The sequence below is a fragment of the Dysidea avara genome, chromosome 2 (genome assembly GCF_963678975.1).
Source record: "Dysidea avara chromosome 2, odDysAvar1.4, whole genome shotgun sequence".
NCBI lineage: Eukaryota > Metazoa > Porifera > Demospongiae > Dictyoceratida > Dysideidae > Dysidea > Dysidea avara.
The window spans coordinates 24013249-24035487 of record NC_089273.1 but is presented as its reverse complement, the minus strand read 5'-3'; the positions used below and the strand labels follow the sequence as shown (position 1 = coordinate 24035487).

Sequence of the window (22239 nt, the reverse complement as noted above, 5' to 3'; positions counted from 1 at the left end):
AAATTCTTTGCCACTGTCAGACTGTATTCCATACAATATTCTCTGCATTAAATGGTGGAACATGGCAGATGCATTCATAACACCGAATGGCATCACTCTGAATTCATACAATCCCTGGTGGGTAATGAATGCTGTCTTCTCTTGGCTGTTCTCATGAACCTTAATTTGCCAATACCCTGATGCAAGATCTAATGTCGTAAAACACTTGGATTTCCCCAAGTGGTCTAAAAGGTCGTTGATTCTTGGTAAAGGGAATAGGTCTGGTTTAGTAACAGAATTAAGAACATGGTAATCTACACAAAATCGTAGTGTTCCACCCCTTTTCTGACCAAGACAACGGGACTGGACCATGGGCTTCTTAGATGGTATGATCACTCCACTTCTTTGCATCCTCTCTAGCTGATTTGCTATCTCTTAGCGGCTAGCCAAAGGTGTTCTTCTCACCAACTGTTTTCTTGGGGCCTCATCACTGGTGTCAACCTCAAATTCAATCAGGTCAGTTTCCCCTCTCTCATCCTTGTCTAGACTAAATATGTCATGATACTCCTCTAACAGATCTTCTAAAAGTAAGTGCTCTTCTGACAGTAGTTTATTTGACTCCTTCAGCATCTTGCTCATCTGTTGTTGTCTCCACTTGATTCGTTCAACTGTTTTCTCAGATTGTAGGCTGATACCAAATAGGTTTACTTGATCTAGTAGGAGCTTTTTTGCTGCCTCCTCAACTGACCCTTCATGGACAACAGGTAAGTCTTCATCTTTGGCAATAACTAACTCCACCTCAACAACTTGACTCAAGTAGTCCATACCTTTCTGTAACTGGTATGTGGATTTTCCAGTGTTGGCTACCTCCACTGCAGAAGAGCCATCCTCATTTACTTCTATAAGAGACTCTACAATTTTCAGTGAGGTGTGCAGTGAATCTGAAGGCTCTAACATAAATGTGCCTTTCTCATTCAGAAAAATTTTACTGGTACTACTACAGTGAAATTGGCAGGCAAACGTAGAGTTTTAATCAGACTCACTTTTGAGATGTTACCCAATTCTTGCTTGAGAACACACTCTAGTTCACTTGGCTCTTGTAAACTAGGCTTTTTCTTTTCATCATTCATGTCACTTCCCAAGGTTTGTGCTGGTTTAGTAGCAGCAGAGGCGTAGCCAAGGGGGGGCAAGGGAAGGCATTTGCCCCCCCATCACCGTAGTGTTTTTTTTTAAACCTCCGTCACAAGCTTACCAGTATTAAACTGACACGCAAATGACTATAAATTATGTGCGCTACTCAGCGGTATCACCAGGGGGTTGCTAGTGAACGCGCACACACAACATTCAACTCGCTCGTGAATTCACCGAACGAAAATATTAGAGACACACTTCTATATTTAGCCTAGATTACTCACGTGATAGAGCATTTTCGAATCTAAACAGTGACCCGCTCTAAAGATCCTCGCCGCGGCAGGAGTCGCAACTCACAAGTGACGAAGGAGACCGAGTGACGCTACAAACCTACTGCTCGCTACGAGGTGATAAAGTGTTAAATGTACCAAGTTTATTTTCTCGAGTCGATCACACTATCTTTTTACGGCAGTGCAGTCTATTTTTTTACTTTATCAGTCAGTCAGGCGGATCAGTCACAAGCTTACAAGTTCTGCTAGCAAGAGAGACAGGTGGGATTTCATGCAATACGTGGCATTTGAATTTCGCGGAGTGTAGTGAGTGAACATGTCATCCTGTCGGCAGTGTGCTAGGACTGCAGTACAAGCTGTGGCTAACAAAGCAACTTGTATTAGCACTAAAATATTAACAATATAGTTCTACCGGACTGTGGATGAATTTGTTGGAGTACAGTTGTGGCACGTGCGACGATGTTCGACGAATATACCTCCATTGATAAGTGATAAGCAATTAGTACTGAAATAGTTACGTAGCTAGTTGTGTAAGCTGTAATAATACAACACCGTATGTTGGCTAGCCCACCATTGGGTCATTAACCCTTTTTGCAATCGTAAGTGATTTCGTGGGGGCATGCCTGCCCCTCCATCACCCTCTGGCTAGCTACGCCCCTGAGTAGCAGGGGTGGTGTTGTTAGCCAGCTCTCCTGCTCCTGGTGTGTGAGTCTCTCTTGACCTTACTTCCACAGTAGTCACTGCCTCCATACTGACTTGGGACTCCATGTCCTAGTCTTCCCCAAGTGGCAGAATATCCTTCTTAATAGGGATAGTGATGGGTATTATTGTAACAGGACCTTTCTGTACAACCTGAACATTAGGATGATAGCTGACTACGCCTAAGGTTTGACATACAGCTCCAGACAATAATAGTACATCAGGAGCCACTAACTTGATATATACAATGGAGTTTAACTAGTTAAACTAGGTTAATGTTGCAGTCAAGCATGCATGAGTGTATTATGATAGTGACTAACCCGAAGCTCTACCATGACTAGGGGGAAGATTGGGCAGGCACACACGTGAGAAGGGTTGGCAATAATTGGAGAATAACATTGCGCATGCATTACAAGAAAAAGGCACGTGTAGATGTGTTAGAACACATGGTATTACATGGCATAGCAAATCTTGTCGTTTCGTTAACATACCACCAAAAAAGGACGCTGCAAGAGGGGCATATGGCAGAAAATGAAACAGTCTTGGAGCTATACCAGCTGGAAGTTCAACGCTGCCAACTCAATGAGACATTCATCGTTTCGTTGATGTGCCGCCAAAGTGACACACAGGAGGGGCGTCACAGAAAAGTGAAGAAACTAGACCCGATGTTACTACCAGTACATTCGTCGATATTCTGCCTAAAAGATTCCCAGAAGAGGTGCAGTAAGGTGTTCCAGCAGGAGATAACTGAAAGGTTAGGGAACTTAACGGAAGTTACTGCTAACACAGGAACCAACGGAGGCTATTAAGCAGTTCCCCTAATGCGGAATAACGTCCCCACAATCGTCCAGGAGGTTACAAGATTGCTCCATTTTTAACAACTAAACCTATGTATCAATGATGCCAAGCAAGTTCTAATTAGCTACAATATATTTGTCTTTGTTGTTCGTAGGCGACTTCCCTTCCGTAGATGCTGTTGGGACCTTACTATAAGGGACACTCCTTGGTCTCAGGGTCCGCGGTGCCCCGGCGTGGACCACCAGGTGAATGTGTGCGTGTGTGCGCCTCTGAAGTGCCATAACACATGCCTCCTTAGCATACAAACTGCAATAATTTGGCAAAGGGTAATTTGCAACAAGCAATCAATGTTGATCGGTAACAAAGAGCGTTCACCTAAGCAGATTAAGGTACTGCCCCCACCCCCCTAAAGGAATGGAACACTGATACATACTAATATGTAACACTTTGACACCTCAGATCAAAGGAATTCTTTATGCTACAAATGTGATGTGGCACACTTAGCAGTGCAACATCTAGATGTCGCACTGCAAAGTGTGCTGACAACTGATTACTGCATTCCACAAACTGTACAGCTTTAATGCTTCTTACTATTGAATACTGTAGTAAAATGTATATGAAACCTATATGATCAACATCCACTTTACATTGTGGGCTTCAGTGATCTCCTGTGGCCTACAATTGAGCCTCCTGTGGCTCTCAATTGAGACCAACCGAATCCCACAATCAAAACTGTCTCGTGGTGATAAGGTTTCTTATACATTTTGAAAACCTTACATAGTAAGTACTAGTGTTATAGTAAGAGCTAATATGAAGCTTTGATATAGTAACAATAATGATATAGTCAACCACTACAGAGGATCCTGGACAAATGCAAGACCACATTAAAGGCACCCTCAACCACATCAAAGGCATTTAACTTAAAAGTGAATTTAGCAGCTTAAAACTACTGTAAAAGTAACTTGAAAGGGTTAGAACTACTTTAAAAGCTACTTTGAAGTGTAACATTAGTTGCAACACTGTAAGTCGTGCATCAGTGTTCTGTTCCTTTAGGGGGGGGTGTGGGGGCAGTACCTTAATCTGCCCAGGTGAATGCTCTTTGTTACCAATTAACATTGATTGCTTGTTGCAAATTACCCTTTGCCAAATTATTGCAGTTTTAGGGAGGCACTATGGAGGCGCACACATTCACCCAGCGGTCCACGCTGGGGCACTGCGGACCCTGAGACCAAGGAGCATTCATTATATTAAGGTCCCAAACGGCATCTGTGGAGGTGGTCGCATATTGTCTGTACTATTACCTCAGACACACTTATTTGTTGTAAATGTAATACCTGTACCAGAATGACTACAAATGAAAATACTAACATCTGCGCGCCCTCGGGCATCGTGCGTACATATCAGGCAATGCACTCCCCACAGCGTTACAACCATTACATGGGTGTATGTGTGTAATATAAAGTGTATGTTAGATGTTAGTATTTTCATTTGTAGTCATTCTGGTACAGGTATTACATTTACAACAAATAAGTGTGTCTGAGGTAATAGTACAGACAATATGCAACTACTTCCACTCCTCCATAGATGCCGTTTGGGACTGTAATGTAATGAATACTCCTTGGTCTCAGGGTCTGCAGTGCCCCAGTGCGGACCGCTGGGTGAATGTGTGCGCCTCCGTAGTGCCTCCTCATTAGGGAATAAATGTTTTAAATGGCATGGCACATGTTGCCCATTTATGTGATGATATTTGGTTAGGAAAAGCTTATGTGAGGTACCCAATTACCAATTTTCTAACCAGTCGGCCATTTCAAGGATCCCGACCACATAGATATTGTTCATACCGAAGATACAACAGAGACTATGGCCAGTGCCAGCCAAGCTAATTAAAAGGATATAATAGGGAGAATTGACAAATACAAAACCGAGCATGTTGCACCTGGGATAAGGCCAGCAAGCTTAGCCATTTCAAATAACACCTAGTGAGTTTGATCACTCAAATGACCCCAGTGTTTTACCATCTATCTTGCAACTTGTAAACAAACTCAACCAAAAAAGAAAAAAGAAAAATTGTCTTGGAAACACACTGTGTATAAAATGTTCACGACTGTTGCTTTCCACTAGATTGCTGCTCCTTGCCCACACACCACCTCGACCCATTAAAAGGGATAGTTTAACTTGGCTATGGTACTTCGCTGACATAATTGAATTTAAAATAAATATATTACCACATTTCAAATATCTTTAGGTATACGCTTGTCATGCCCTCAAACTTCAATATTCTATCGAAATTCTTACCTTGGACTGTCTAGAGTAGCTCTAATCGGCAGCACAACTTGTATACAATTTTTTTCTAATCTGCAAATATTAAGACATTCCAGGGGCATCGAATTCTACTTATATATTATGGCTAGGATGTAGGACAGATTGTGTGGGAAAAGCAAGCCATGGAGGTTGTTGGTTGTGCCAAATCATTTATGTTCGCATGTATGCAACAGTAGCCAACACTAAATATACTTCTGAATGATAAAGTTTGAACTGATCTGTGTTGGTGACAAACCTTAGCTGATTGGAATGGGTTGAATCTACTTTTGTTGGAACAACAGTGCCCGGACTCTCAATCTTCTGATCCAAACAGAGGTGCCAGATTATGGTGTGTTTTGGCAAGTAAAACAAACAAAAATGGCATCTACCACTACATGGGGTCAAATATGACATCAAAGTAATTAAAATTTTAAAAAAAAGTTAAAAAAAAATCCAACTGTTTGAGCTTTGTGGAACAATTTGAGTTTGACCATTACAGAGACAGAGTTGTCACTGTTGTGAATAGACACTATAAAGTTGCCATGTACTTGTAATGCCGCCTGTGGTTCTTGTTTTACTAATTTCGAGATTGGTGTAGCCTGTAGACACTTAGCAGGTGTACAATAATAGCACAGCTGACCACATCTCCCATGGTAACCTGCATTTGTTCTTTTGTTTACGGCCACCAGCCAGCTCCACTACCTCATCTGTGACTGCAGAGTCTGAGGGATAAATGGGACGGACATACACACACACACTCCAGGCAACTGTGCAGTACTCTACATGAATGGTTTAGTGTCTCCTACTCGAGAGATGTTATAATGCTGAGCATCACTGATGTTTACTATTCCTCACCCAGACTATATAACCCAACACCCGTCTTCATTTTAATCACAATGGCACAACGCTTCAAGTCCACTTATTCTCCAATGGCAACCTATAGCTTCATTCATCCTGCAGTCAGCATAATGCATAGTACAAACCTCCTTACACCACACTTTGAGCAGATTCTTTGAAGCATTTATAGAGCTAGCTAGTACAGACAATGAATCCACCTTCTAATTACTACAGGTGTAGATCCGACATCAGTTACATATTAACTGTGTCCCTGCTGAGGGGTAGCTACAGTGTAGGCAGGTGAGGCAGCCGCCTCACTAGGTATTTGTATCTGAAGTTACTGAACTGGGAGTTATGTTGGATCATTAGATGCATTGAAAGTATCCATTAACAGGGTTTGTATGCTATTTAGTCCAACTTATAGTGTACATAGTAAGAGTCCATCCAGTGCAGCTCCAAGTGGATAGCTACTAAGGTTTACTTTCAGAAACTGGTCAAGCAAGATCAATATACTCTAGTGGAGCAGTCACCCTAATATAGAACACTCACTCTGATACAACATGCAGTCAAGCAAATTTTTAATACAATACTTTGATAGAATTTAACAACTTAAATTGTTCTCACAGTCAATCTCAGATGGTCTAGCTTTACCAGGGGAGCATAACCTGACCCCCTGTTGACCCCCTATTACCAGTGCTTATAATTTTACTACTTGGGTTAAGGAGTGAGTAACAAGCACAGGAGAACTCCTGCTCGCCTCATTTCATCATTACAGTCACCATATGTGACCGGATTTCACATAACAAGGCTTCCACACACACAAAATCAAACTTACGATTTTACCAGAAATGGATTGCTGGTCTAATACACTATCATATTTCACACTGTACTTCCTTCAGCACTGACAAGTCTGGTTTCTGTAGCAGCTTTCTTCCGACCCTGTCAAAGCCACCAGTGTGAGATTGGCACCATTAAATGGCCACGGGTTTGTGATAATGGTGTGTAGTGAGCTGGGACTTCACAGACAGCTCGCCAATAGTGTTCTCAGTCAATTTGGAGTAATTTGAGGGCCATGGAGGGCCATGGAGAGCCCAAACTTGGCCTCTGGATTCCAATCGTCTTCTTACTCCATTTTATACCCGTATATTAAGACCACCGTCCACCCCCACCCTCCCACCCTATTACTACCATCTGTGATATTATTACCCGCTCGAAAAAAGCTGCTCAAAACAGGGCAAATTTTGGGTATCAGAATTGTATACACCCACTCAGTGATAGCTAGTGAACAGATGAACAATTGGTGTAAATTTTGTTTGCACAGCTGTAGGCACTGGGAAGTTATTACACAATGATTCCTTAAAATCGCCATATCTCCTAACAAAGCTTTGTGCGTCGAAGCCTTGTTTTGTCAAATTCAGTCACATATGAATACATTATAGCCCATATAAAGTGTAACTTACCAATTGACGCTTGAAAACAGGGCCACACTTTAATACCAACCCATGGAACACAGGGAATAGCAAGAGGCAGCCAAACAAGCAATCTGTATTGTTGTTAGATCACGTGATCTCACGTGATGCCTCTCATAATATTAAATGTGACCGGATTTTACATAACAAGGCTTCCACACACACAAAATCAAACTTACGATTTTGCCAGAAATGGATTGCTGGTCTAATACACTATCATATTTCACACTGTACTTCCTTCAGCACTGACAAGTCTGGTTTCTGTAGCAGCTTTCTTCCGACCCTGTCAAAGCCACCAGTGTGAGATTGGCACCATTAAATGGCCATGGCGTTGTGATAATGGTGTGTAGTGAGCTGGGACTTCACAGAGAGCTCGCCAATAGTGTTCTCAGTCAATTTGGAGTAATTTGAGGGCCATGGAGGGCCATGGAGAGCCCAAACTTGGCCTCTGGATTCCAATCGTCTTCTTACTCCATTTTATACCCGTATATTAAGACCACCGTCCACCCCCACCCTCCCACCCTATTACTACCATCTGTGATATTATTACCCGCTCGAAAAAAGCTGCTCAAAACAGGGCAAATTTTGGGTATCAGAAATGTATACACCCACTCAGTGATAGCTAGTGAACAGATGAACAATTGGTGCAAATTTTGTTTGCACAGCTGTAGGCACTGGGAAGTTATTACACAATGATTCCTTAAAATCGCCATATCTCCTAACAAAGCTTTGTGCGTCGAAGCCTTGTGTTGTCAAATTCAGTCACATATGCATTTTAGCTGTATTTTTTTTCACATCTTATTCTGTTTATTAGAACTAAGCTGAATTGCAAGGTCACAACTGTTTATATTGGGTATGTAGAACTAGATCGAACTATCCCTAGCAGGTCCACTCCAGAGCGGTTCAACATGGTTCAGTTTGATATAAGCAGTTCAACATAGTTCAGTGCGATGCGGCAAACATTTACACCAACCTGGAAATTGTTTTGATTTGAGGACATCCTTTGCGGTGGGTATGCAGGGAATATCCCAGAGGTTTTACAGTTCCTATGGCTTGGAGGGAAAGACAGTTGCCTTTCTTTGGCATGAGGAAATTCTTGTGGCTTCAGAGAATGTTAGAATCCCCAAGCATTCGTACCTCCAAGCCTTTGTAGTAAAACATGCCGTATACATCATGTAAAATTGTTGAAAAGGGGCCTATTTGAGAATTAATAGGAGAATCCATGGAACCCTGCACACCTATCAAAACAACCACCATCTGTTGATGGTGGCAACCCGCTCACAACAGGGTAAGACCTGCTGACCAGACAAGCAACATTAAGTAGTACACAATGTATTCTCACCAAAACTGATGTTCAGGTCTATCTTCCCATCTAATGTTATGGGATTTTGATCATAATTATGTACATGCCCTCTGATCCGCTGATCTGATCTTGCTAGCCTCTAACCCTGCTGTTGACATAATGTGGTACAGCAGATCACCCCGGACAATGGTTATGTCCGATCCTGTATCTATCAATCCAGTGACAGGAACTCCTTCAATTTTTACCTCTACATATCGAGATTCTCTACCATTACCAGTGTAAGACCTTGTCCGTTTCATCTTGTTATCTTTCTTCTCCTGAGCACCTGTCTTTTCACCTTGACTTTCAGTCTTGTGGGCGTGACAGTCACGAGCCGAATGATTTGGGCTGTCATACAAATAATACCTCAAAGATTGCTGCTTCCCAAATGGTTTATGTTTGTTTCAGTTACCTCCAAATTTCTTGGTACTGTTGTAACTTTTTTGTAATCATCTTTTATTAAAACTATCTGATAACAATGATGATCTATCACTCTTCAAATACTGTTGTTTCTTCCTTAACTCAGCCAACCTCCTCTCTTCTTTCTTCCCTGCTACACGCAATTCTCTATAGTTCTGAGAACCAGATACTGATGGTGACTCCATTAAAATGTATGACAGACCTTCCTGTAATTGTCCATACATTAACATATCTGTAGTTTCTGCTGACATATTTTCATGACCAAATACTGTTTGAAACACTTTCTCCAATCACCATATAAAATCAGATATGGTCTCACTTGGCTTTTGGCTGGTGTGTCGAAAACCCAAAGCTGCTATTGACTGATTTCCAGGGTCAAGACATTCCCATAATGCTTTTATAGTTGCGTGATAAGTGGCTTTGTCTTTAGAATCCAATAATTTCCAGTCTGGTAATGCTCGGCCTCTAAGGTGATTAGCTAACTGCATTAATGACTCATCCTCTGCCCAACCATTCCAGCTAGCAGCACGCTCCAGTATCGGTATCCAATCATCAATTGTGATCTGACTGTCTTCTGCAGTAAGCTCATGTATAGGGGGAGCTTTCCCACGTCATTGTTGCACTTCACAGTGACCAAGCATGGGAGTAACAGTAGGAAATCTACTACTTGTTGTACCAACGGAACTGATAGGCCAGCTTTAGAATAAAGTGTTAGACAATGACATAAACGGATTGGTTAACATAACACATTCATCCTTGAACTATTAGCAGGGCCCACAGGTCCAAATAACTTGTGTGGTTGCCACTGTGTAGGCTGTACTGCAGACTGATGTAAATATCCGCCTGTATGTTACTGATTATTTGTTGAAAGTTTGGATGTAGATTGCATCACGCCTGACTGAAGAAATGGGACATTGCTAGTAACACTTGTTTGTCTCAAGAAATCTACATGACCTGTCCTTACCTCCTGGGGGTCAAGTGATACAGAAGATAGTGTACATGTAGTACTAGGGGTTACACTAGCAAATGACAAAACTGGTAGAGTTGAAAAACTTGTCATGCCTGTTCCTTCTACTTTCAGCCTAGCTAGCTTCATTTCTACCTTCCTGTACTAGTTTCATCTCTTCCTCCTTTTCAAACATCAGGTTGTCATGAACCGTAAACTGCTTGCAATTTATCTGCCAAAGCTCTTTAATCCTTTCTTTATCCTTTTTGACCTCCTCCTGAAGATTGTGTACTGGTGAAGATGACTACTATAAATTAATGTTGTTGGAGGGATTCCTTTTCAGCAGCCAATTTTTTTGCTTTGGCACTCTGACCTCTTGGGCTTCCAGATGTCTCTGTTGTTGTGCTGTCAATTCCTTTCTTAGGCACACTATTTCTTCCTGAGCTGATTGTAACTGTAGTCATGTATTTGTCAACTCAGTTTTCATTGGACTCAGGACTTCCTCCACACGTTTTTCTTCTAAAGAAAAACTCTCCCTTTCCTCACTATCTCAGGCTGGTGATGTCCTTGATGAACCTGACACCAAGGTTGTAACTGAAACTCCACTTCCTGCAGCCAGTGATGCTCCAGATAGCCCCCCTTGAAGACCGGAACTCTTAGAAACACACCATCCATATCTTGCAGTAACAATTCTTCTACTCCCTTAGTCTTTGTGGCACTACTTGAACACTGGAAGGTCATAGTTATCGTCACACAGTTTGCCACACTCCATTACTAACAGGTCACTACCTGAAGCTGTAGTGGGAAAGTCCAAGGCTCCTGCAATTTGTCGCACTTGGTATAACTGGAGTCTCTTTGAATTATAAGGAAAGGTCACAGTTGCTCTCTCCATTTGCAGTTTCTCCATAAAGTTAAAGCCTAGTGACACTCTGTAATCTCTTAGCAAACTGTCTGTAAGCCTATTCCTGCTAACTACTGCTGAATTACTCATCTAACAGTCTCACCTCCTGAAAGGCAGTGTCCTCCTGCTGGACTGTGCCAAATCTTGGTAGACCTCCACTGTAGCATGGAAGACCCTCCTTATAACTCCAGGAGGCTCCAAGCAAGCAAATATGGCAGTCAATATCTGTGACCCGGTCTGCAAAAAGGGTCTTATAGCCTTTTCAATTGCATATATATGGTAACCCATAACTTGACTGGTGAATATGGTACAAGCCTACAATTTGGTCACTCAGCAACCCTAACCTGGCAGTAGCTGTGGGTGTAATTACATGGTGATAGCTTTAGTAGATTAGGAGTTATGATTAGCCAAACATGGATAATTGGAAAGGCTATATATAAGACCCCTTTTCGCAGACCGGGTCACTATCTATCTTTAATCATAAAAGAGAAAGCAAAATCTCTACAACCATAACTGTAACATAACAGAGACTCAATCAAACATTAGAATACACAATTTTTATATTCTAGTTACAACATTGACCTAATTTCACATTGTGTAGTGTTTATTGTTTGTCACAGTAATCAAATCTCTTGTTACAAGCTACTGACATCATCACAACATTATAAATTGCAAAAGTCAAATATCTTATTATAATAATTTGAAATAATTTTTATTTATTTGTTTATACTTTTTTGAGAATAATGAGTTCATTTTGGGAATAATAAAAGCATAATAAAAGCATAATAATAACTTTTTTGGAGAAATTCAGAATAGAATAATGAAATTTGGAGCATAATTCCCTGAGGCCTAGACTTGATTTCATTATAAAACTGTACCATGTGCTGCTGCAGTTTTACGAAGTGTTACTATAAGTAGCTATCACAACTATTGCATAATTGAAAATGCACAAAATATTACTTTGGTTGAGCTTTTTAAGCATAGCTTTATTGTGGTGTAGTGCAGAGAGGTTTTACCTGTACTCAAAGAGTAAAGCCATTTCCACACATAGGATTGATATGATTTACAAGCAAAAGCCTCTTATATGTGAATTTGAAATCTAACTGCGATTGTTTCCTTCTGCAAACCTACAGCCAGGATTATGGAAATGTTTATGGTTTACACTTTGCTTAACTTGCCACATGGAGGCAAGTATGTATATGAGTTCACAAGTTCATCCTTTGACATAAATGATAGCTTAAGTCTGTCAGCTCACTATTTTTGTGATACATTTACACACTCCAAAGTTGTTGTGGCTGACGAAATTGTGTCATTGCTACCTCATTGTAAGATTAGTTACTGAGGATTAGGGAAACTGTTATCAAACACTTTTAAATGAAGTTTAAAATATTTAAAACGAGTTAATGTTGGAATCTAACAGATATAGTATACTCACCATGTCACTAGTTGTTTGGAGAAGAGTGTTGATAAGAATTAGTGCTATATTTAGAACATCAGTGCATGCGCATGCAGTAACACGTGCAACCATGAAGAATGGGTAGACAAACTGCTTCTGCTTCTCGCAAGTCCATGGCAAAGAAGACACGACAATCCCAAACTTCTGGGGAGATGGCAGACACGCAGCCGCCGCCAAAATGGAACCGACGTTTAACAGCTACTCCACGACCCCTGACAACGGACGACATCCCTGCAATCGTGGCAGCTATCCGGGCACCACTAACTGTCATGCCCACATCAGGAGGACTTACTACCGTAACGTCTACCATTACAACCACTGTCTGATCTGGAGGACTTGACACCATAACTACCACCGCATCTGGCGAATCTACAACTACCATGACAGTGTTGGCCGGATCTACAACTACCACGACAGCATCGTTTGACTCCCCAACCCTACCACTATGGCAGCATCTAACCCCACATCTCTCGCCACTAAGGCGACTGCCACCAGGACCTCCAACAGCCTTCGAGATGGTGGTAAGCTATAAACTTGTACATAACACGTTTATTAATTAATGTGCTGTTGCATTGTTGTTACTAATTAACATGTTGCATCAGTTGTTGGGTCTACCATTCACTAATCTCTTAGTAATTTAATTAATGTGTTATTGCATTGTTGTTACCAATTAACACTTTTCCTGTATCATACAGTACATGCCATTCAGTTGTTGGACCTACCATTCACTAGTATTGCCATCATGCATTCACCCATATGCAACAACACCTTCACATTATACCCCTACCCCTACATGTATACTAGTCAGCGAGCTATGTTCTCTTTGTGCATGTATCATCACGCCTATGCATTTACTTCAATCTGCTACCCCCTTCTTAACCTGGTTCCCTTCCTCATCTAATAGCTCTCGGCCATCTCCCAAGTAGCAGTCAGATCTGGCACATACCAGAGATTCAGGAAGTAATCCAAGTGTCTTGCCAGGCAGGCGCAACCTCTACTCCAAGATCACTCACCTCGTAAGGCAGTAATGTGAATCCACCCATCATGATTAGTGCTGGGCTCCCACCCATCCCTACCAAGTTGCTCAACAGAATTCAGGATGGGCTCTTTGTAGAAATGTCAGACCTACTACCTGATACATTAACATCTGCTGAATACAATCCTGGCGAATTGAAGATCATGCTGACAGCCGAAAACCAAAGCACCACAGAGAGCTAAGCATTATGGAGTGGGTTCAGTCCTTTGGAGTGTACATGGCAGTGGTGTCTCACACGAAACTGCAGCGCATAGCAGATCTTCTGGGCTACCAACAGCGGATCATCCAAACCTCATACAATCGTCAGCCAGGTTGCTGGGCAGTTTATGATTGTCAGTTCCGCTTGAAGGCTTCTGCAACCTCTTCAGCAGACTGGTCAACGATTGATCTCAATCTATGGCATGATGCTTTTCCCAACCAAAACATGACCCAGGCACTACCTCCATTACAGTCACAGCCAAGACCCCGATATAGCACTCAGAGGTATGCAAGCAACCAACCCAGATGCACCCCTTCATCACAGCAACGCATTTTCTTGGACTGGAACGATGACCCCAACCCTGACTGCCCACATCCCCATTGTAAATATGAGCACACGTGCTACAGATGTACCTTCAACCCCAGAATTGTTGATAAATGCCACAAGTCAAGTTCTGCCCAAATGAAGGCAAAAGGTTTCAACACGAACCCCTCATCAACCAACCAAGGGGACAATTGTGAACTGAAGCTGACTGCTATCATTACTTGATTGTAACTATAGTCCTAATTTGATGTTGTAATGACTAGTTACCATTACTGTTTGAAAAATGAGTTACACTGATCTGTATGTTTGTTTATCATGCTACGCAACTGTACTGCATGCCCCCCTTACATTGCATATTACACAATATTTACCCCCCCCCCCCCCCCCCCCCTTCCTATCCTATGTAGCTGATGCACTGGATCTGGATGGACGTCCATGGATTAACCAATGGCTCTTGCAGGTTGAAAATCTTCAGACATTGTCAAGGTTCCTGCAGAGACAATAGCCATTACATCACCCCTTATTGTCCAAAACTGGAGCAACCTCTTAGCAACACACCCAGATCAGTCCCTAGTAAATTTCTTCCTTGCCGGAATCACGCAGTGTTTCCATATAGGCTATCATAACCCTCAAAGCTCTCTGAAATCTGCCAAACGGAACTTAGTTTGTGCTCTACAACACCCTGAATCAGTTGATCATTACTTGGAGGAAGAGCTGGCTCTTGAATGAGTCACAGGGCCTTTCCTCAAGGAATTAGTGCCAGAAGTACATATCAACTGCTTCGGAGTGATTCCCAAAAAGCACCAACCCGGTAAATGGTACCTTATAGTGGATCTATCCCATCCATCATGAATGATAGAATTCCAAAGCCATTCTGCTCCCTTTCCTATATCACTGTGGATTCAGCTATTGCAGAAATTAAGAAATTGGGAAGGGGAGCACTGCTTGCCAAAGTTGATGTTAAGAGTGCATTTCGTCTCTTACCCATCCATCTAGCAGATCGTCACCTCCTAGCCATGAACTGGAATGCACAGGTCTAAATTGATACTTGCCTTCCATTCGGCTTAAGGTCTGCACCAAAACTTTTCAATATCCTTGCTGACTTTTCATCTTGGATTCTTGAGCAAAAGGGTGTGAGTCCTCTTCTCCACTATCTGGATGATTTTCTCATTATATCTCCACCAAAATCATCTGCATGCTTTAACAACCTCCAAGTTATTCTCGAAGTATGCTCACACTTTGGTATCCCCTTAGCAGTGGAAAAAATAGAGGGACCTGTGGAGACACTTACATTCTTAGGAATTACCCTAGACACCCAAAACATGGAGGCCCGACTTCCACCCACCAAGCTGCAGAACATTCATAACGAGATTAAAGCATGGCTCAAAAAGAGAGATGCCAAGAAAAGGGCCATCCTATTACTTGTTGGTATTTTACAACACGCCACGAAATTTTCAAGCCAGGCAGAACATTTGTGTCGCGAATGTATGCAACAGCTGCAAGAGTGAAGAAGTTGTCTCCCCGAACTAGACTCGACACCGCATTCAATCAGACTTGTGCTGGTGGCACTTGTTTGTTACCTCTTGGAATGGAGTCAGTTTTCTGCACTGCTCAAAAGAAACTACCTTTGGTTACTGCTTGTGGACGGATGCTTCTAGTACATGGGACTGTGGAGCATGATTTGGAGACCAATGGTTCCAGTTCCGCTAGACCCCGAGTGGACACCAACTACCATAATGGCCAAGGAACTTGTATCCATCGTCTTGAGCTGCTCAATCTGGGGTAGATTGTTAAACTGAAAGAAGGTACAGTTCTTTTGTAACAATCTCGGGCTAGTAGATTCCATTAGGAAAGGCACTTCGAAAGACAACATAGTGATGCGCCTCCTGAGATGTCTAGTTTTTATAGCTCACTACAACATTCACGTAACGGTCACCCACCTTCCAGGAGTCCAAAACACAGCAGCCAGCTTACTGTCAAGAAATATGCTTCAGCAATTCTTCATCCAACAGCATCTTGCTTACCAACTCCAATCCCACTCTGCCTTGCTCGAATTATATCACTGAGGAAACTTGACTGAGCATCATCTCATTTCCTCCAATACTTCAAACAAGTCATCCAGTTTTCCAGATAGTCATTCCGCATCTTATCTACACCTTGTGAACTGTTACAATAACAAGTCATCCAGTTTTCCAGATAGTCATTCCACATCTTATCTACACCTTGTAAACTGTTACAATAGCTGCATTGATATTTCCTTTGGCATTTCATATCCATGTATTTGTTCTCGTGTCATACAGTCATAAGTGTAAGTGTGTATCTTCACGAGACTAATTATGAGGCGCATAATATGCATGTTTGCATACACCCTCACATGCATACCCCATAACGTATAATATTGTCACACTAAGCTTTACCTTAGGTACACATACCGCATTTCTTCTTTATTTATTTATTGTTTGTTTACACGGGCATGCTTGCTTCAAGTTTGCATTTACATTTCACCTCACCACGCATCCGTACACAATTTCCCCATGTATTGTTACCAGGCTGCTACCTTTATGGTCTACTGTCATCATCCTTGTAGATGGGTTCCACCACCTCATGCCCTCGCCAGATGCCACACATTTAACTGATCTCTACTGCAAGGCCAATCAATTCCTTACTGAAGGACTGGCTCCATCAACTATTACAACATACTCAGCTGGAAAGAACAAGTACTTTCAATTCTGCACAGCATCTAGAATTTCCCTGATACCATCATCAGAAACAACACTGATCCTGTTGCTTCCTATCTGGCTACTGCTAACATGTCCCACACCACTATTAAAGTGTATCTGGCAGCCATCCGCCATATGCACATCGTTGCAGGCCTACATGAACTGTTCAGTGAGCAGCTCACACCTTGACTTCAGCTAGTCGTATGTGGCATAAAAAGTCTCAAGCATCTACTTCTTCACCGAGGGTCCGACTGCCAATCACTCTCCAATTACTGCAAAGCATAAAAACATACTCTCTAACCAACTCCACTTGTGTAGAAATATCATGCTTTGGGCTGCTTGTTGTTTGGCCTTTTTTGGATTCTTGTGTGTTAGTGAGTTTACCATCCCAAGCCACAATGACTATGACCCGTCTCTACACCTGTCACTCCAAGATATCTCCATGGATAACAGAGATAATCCCAATGTTCTGAGAATCCATATCAAACAATCAAAGACTGACCCTTTTCGGCAAGGCGTACAAATTTATTTGGGCGCAACCAACACAAATGTATGTCCCATACTAGGTATCCTTCCATACCTGGCACGAAGAGGAACACAACCGGGACCTCTATTCCTCACAGAGAACAGCCAAGGCCTTACCAGACAAATTTTCTGCACAACATTATAATCAGTCCTGTCCGAATTGCAAGTTAATTGCAATTGGTACAATTCCAACAGCTTCCGCATTGAATCAGCAACCACCACAGCCAAAGCAAATATACCTGACGCATACATCAAGATGTTAGGTAGATGGTAGAGTGATGCTTACCAAAGATACATCAAGACACCTACATGTGCGCTAGCCAAATTTTCCGCATTGATAGCTTCAGCTTCATCTAGTGTTCCACAGCAGAGTGACAGCACCTAGATAACAGTAACAAGAAACACATGAACTGACTTGATATGCAGTACTACACATTTATTGCACGCTTAAGTACAGTGTCATAAATCACACAGAGTACTGTAACTTGACTGTATTCTATTTACTTGTACACACACATAATATGCTTGTAATATAAATAAACGATAATGCATTGAAGCGTCTGCACCAGAATCCTTGGTGGTGAAAGATTCCCATGTATACATGGTCATCTTTCTATGGTTTCAGCAGCAAGAATTTAGATGATCATTTGCTGACCCCACTCCAACCTTCTTGCCTGCCCAAGTATTTGTCGCTTGTGTGATATTGTATGTGTGTTGTCACATGCTTGATATTTACATGCATGATGTTACATGCATGTGTGATATGTGACCAGATTTTACAAAACCGTTCCAAATCGCACATCAGGCAAAATTAAACCAACACCACCAGTGGCTCAGTACTACTCAAACTACTCTAGGCTGGTTTTAACAGAGATCTTTTGTGGGTGGTGTGGAGAGCTCAAGTGGAGGTTTCAGGCCTTTTGAGGTCAAGAATCAGTGATTTACAGGTGGATGGCCTGTAATGTTGGCAATATGGTTTTTCTGTTGATTTTGCTTCATATTAGCCACTAAGAAGCCAGTGTAATCTCATGTCTGGACTTTAATTGTGGCTTGCCTCCATTTTAAGTCTATCTCTTGCCCACCCTGTCTAGATGAGCAATTTTTTATGTAATGGGTGTACACTATAATAGAAGCACTGTGTATCAAATTCATTATAATTCAGTCATCCAAATAACAAGACAGAAGAAAAGTCTTTGCTGTAAACCTTGCCACATACTAATGATGACATAAGATATAGTCACAACAGGAACAGGGATAAATGGATCACTCGTGCACTATTACACATAATTGATAGATCTGTGGTTGTGTGTGATTACTGTCCTGGTGTATACTTCAAAATGATTCTGAGGTTTTATGTGCATGCATAGTTGTTCAAACCCCTGAAACCAGATCTCCAGTGAATTGCTTCAGATATACATGGACTGGTGATCATTGTTGTACTGTCATTAACACTTTAGCTATGTGTGTTAATTGCTGGCTAAGGATTGTTGGCCAATTTTTCTAACCTTGTGGTTATATAACTGCATAGGGGTTACAATCAAGTAAACCATAATACTACAATGGGATTCACTGTTAAATGTTGTAATATTATTTAGTTCTATGGGATTATGTTGTGTGCTTTGTGAGATGTAGTGGTTTAAAGCATGCAGATTGGAATCTCCCAGAAATGTAAGGGCAAAGGGGATTTTTAATAAATGATGAGTGTCCAGGTGATTTACCAGAAATAATCAAAGCATTCTATACATACCATTGTCTAAAACAGTATTAATTCTTACTTCACTAAGCTAATTAGAACAAAAGCTATTAGTCCGCAGGTCAAGGTTGTTATCGTATGTAGTTTGTACTTGAATAAGTATTTAAGAACCTTTAATTAGGTGATAAATAGTAAAAAGAAATAATTTCTCGGGCCACAATTCAATGGAATGTGGTAAATACAGTTGGTGACTGCTCAATTTAGAGTTTCTCGATATTCAGTGACATTATACTTTATAAAAGTATTCTGTTTGAGTCACACACATATGTGACCAGATTTTACAAAACCGATCCAAATCGCACATCAGGCAAAATCAAACTAACACCACCAGTGGATAGCTACACTACCGTACTAGTAGTTTTGACACTCAGTACCACTCAAACTACTCGAGGCTGGTTTCAACAGACATCTTTTCTGGGGGGGGGGGGGGGGGGGGGGGGGGGTGAAGAGCTCGAATGGCGGTTGTAGGCCTTGTGAAGGACCCGGCTTGGCAAGAATCAGTGGTTTACTGGTGGACAGCCTGATAATGTAGGCCAGACGTTTTTCTGTGGATTTTGCTACATATCAACCACTAAGGTGCCAGCACAGCCCTGTAATCTCGTCTCTGGACTCCATTCGTGGTCTGCCTACATTTTGAGGTCTAACCCTTGCCCACCCCACCACCCCCTACCCTCCACCCCTTTGTGAGCACTCATGATACTACTTCACACATCCAACAGCTCAGATTTTCTATCTTATTTGGCAGGAAACTCTACAAGCAGCTACAAGTACTGGAAGTGGTCTGAAAGATAACAGATTGATGCATCTTTAGTGTAAGTTTCATACGCGTGCTTGCTATCCTTGGAGAGTTATGCTGGCTTGAATTCTTTAAAACTGTTTATCTCAAAACTTCTACTGTGCAATTTGGATCGTTTTTCCAAAATCCAGTCACATATGGTTTTGATAATTGTGGTAATTTAGTGTGCTTATGCCATATTTGTCTTTAATTTTCTCGAGTACAAGTGTATTTTGTTTGATTGGTGTCTTATTATGCTAGTATTATGCTCCTTTCCTAAATTTCCTAGTATTCCAAACCAGAAAATAACCTAATTGCAAAGCCAAAAATCTACTGCAAAAGTGACAAATTCATAGTAAATGTAACAAAGCCAACTAATACAGTAGTAAAACCTGTAACATAATATGAATACATGGCATTGCTCATTAATTAAGGGTATAGTGTGCTATAAATGTATCATACAGTACGATAGTACTGTATAGTAGGGACCACAAAGGAGTAGGTGTGGAGTACGAAATAACCTTACCCAAAAAACTAGCCTTGATTTTCCCAGACGATGATGAAGCAGTATTGGTTAGGTAAAACTAAGCCCAAACAAGCTTTCAGATCAACCCGAAACACTTCAACAAGTTGCTACTGAATTAAAAAACATTTAATGGAAATTTCTACTGACTGACTGACTGACTGACTGACTGACTGATTCCTTCAGACAATTAAGCATAACTTGATAATGGCTAAGGCTACGAGCTTGATTTTTTCACTGTTTGATGTTGCTTCAGCCTGAGAGGTACCTTTTGGCATACCACAGTAAGTAAAATCCATTCTTCATGGACCTACCAATGTCCTCCTTTGTGTCCTATTCATCTTTGCTGACCATGAAAAGTGTTGATTTGGTGGTAGCACGTGATGGCTTCTCTTTGAAACAGAAATTGTCCATATTTGTCATAGTGGCTATTTTGATTGCAGAGGTGCTTTTCAAATAGTTCTTGAATCGTACTGCTGTGTAACGGGTTGAGCATAGCCAACAATGAAGCGTAATAGATACTTCACTTTTCAGATGATAATTGATATAGCTGGGGTGCGTACGCCATTTCAGATGCGGTATGTGTGGGTTGACCAGTCATAATAGTTATTTACAACAAATAAGCACACAAAAAATTTGGAATTTTTAACTAGAGTAGGGACCATAGCACATCGATAAAAAGTACTGAAACAAGCTGGAGTAGTGCACAATATTAAATCACCATAAAACAATAAGACATGTTATATCCCTACTGTGCATTTTTATTATGGTATCTTGAGCACAGTAGGGATATAACACTTCTTATTTGTTTTACTGTGATTTAATATTGTGCACTACGCCAGCTTGTTCAGTACTTTTTTTCAATGTGCTATGGTCCCTACTCTAGTTGAAACTTCCAAGTTTTTTGTGTACTTGTTATATAAAATGCATCCATTAAAACAAAACTACTGAGAAGTTTCATCTCAGTTACAGATTAATTGTTTGTTGTGATTTTATGCAAATTTCTTACAGCCCACATGGTAGAACCGACGTTGGAAGGATTGTGCAATCTGGTTACCCCAAATTATGCCACTCATTGGAAAGCAATAGGCCAGAAACTAGGATTAAGAAATGAACTGCTTGACACAATAGAGCATGATCATCATCACAGAGCTGAGGATTGTTGCAATGCTTTGTGGAAGCATTGGCTTGATATGGGCAATAACACAATATGGAAAAAAGTAAATGAAGCAATTGAAATACCAAAAGTGGTAAAAGCTGTAACTAATAAAATTCAAAGTGAAGGACGAAGTGTAAGTGGACACTTTGATGCCATACCATTAGTAATAAATACAGTTTCTGGACAGTTGCAAAAGTATTTTATACAAGAAAGGTATAAAGTATCAGAAGATGATTGGCCTTCCTATCAACCAGAACATTTTACTAGCGTAGCGCTAATTCATCATAGAGAGAAACATGTAACTACAAAAGAAGTCATTGCTGTTGCTAATGTAATGCACAAAGGGGAAATAGATGTTTCAGCTAGCAAAGCATCTAGGAAAGTGTCGGACATATTTTCACCATATATATCTGGTGATAATGACACAGAAACAATAAAGACTACTGTAGTTTTAATAGAAGGAGCTCCTGGAATTGGTAAAACAATTTTATCAAAGGAAATTGCATTCCAGTGGGCTAAAAAAGGTATCTTGAATGATAAACATTTCGTTTTTCTAATGTTTCTACGTGACCCTTGTGTCCAGCAAATTAATTCTTTGGAACAATTTGTTTGTTGTGCTATTAATGCTTCTAATAAAAACTCAACAGTGGAAGCAG

General features: G+C 41.1%; 1 long non-coding RNA gene across 1 annotated transcript in view; it reads left to right on the top strand.

The window, feature by feature from the left end:
* LOC136246910 (uncharacterized) overlaps positions 1–21546 on the top strand; it is a 67503-nt gene extending 45957 nt beyond the window's left edge. Inside the window, exon 3 of the long non-coding RNA XR_010696918.1 lies at positions 21436–21546. This is a non-coding gene — a long non-coding RNA (uncharacterized lncRNA). The remainder of the gene's footprint in view (positions 1–21435) is intronic.
* The last annotated feature ends 693 nt before the right edge of the window (positions 21547–22239 follow it).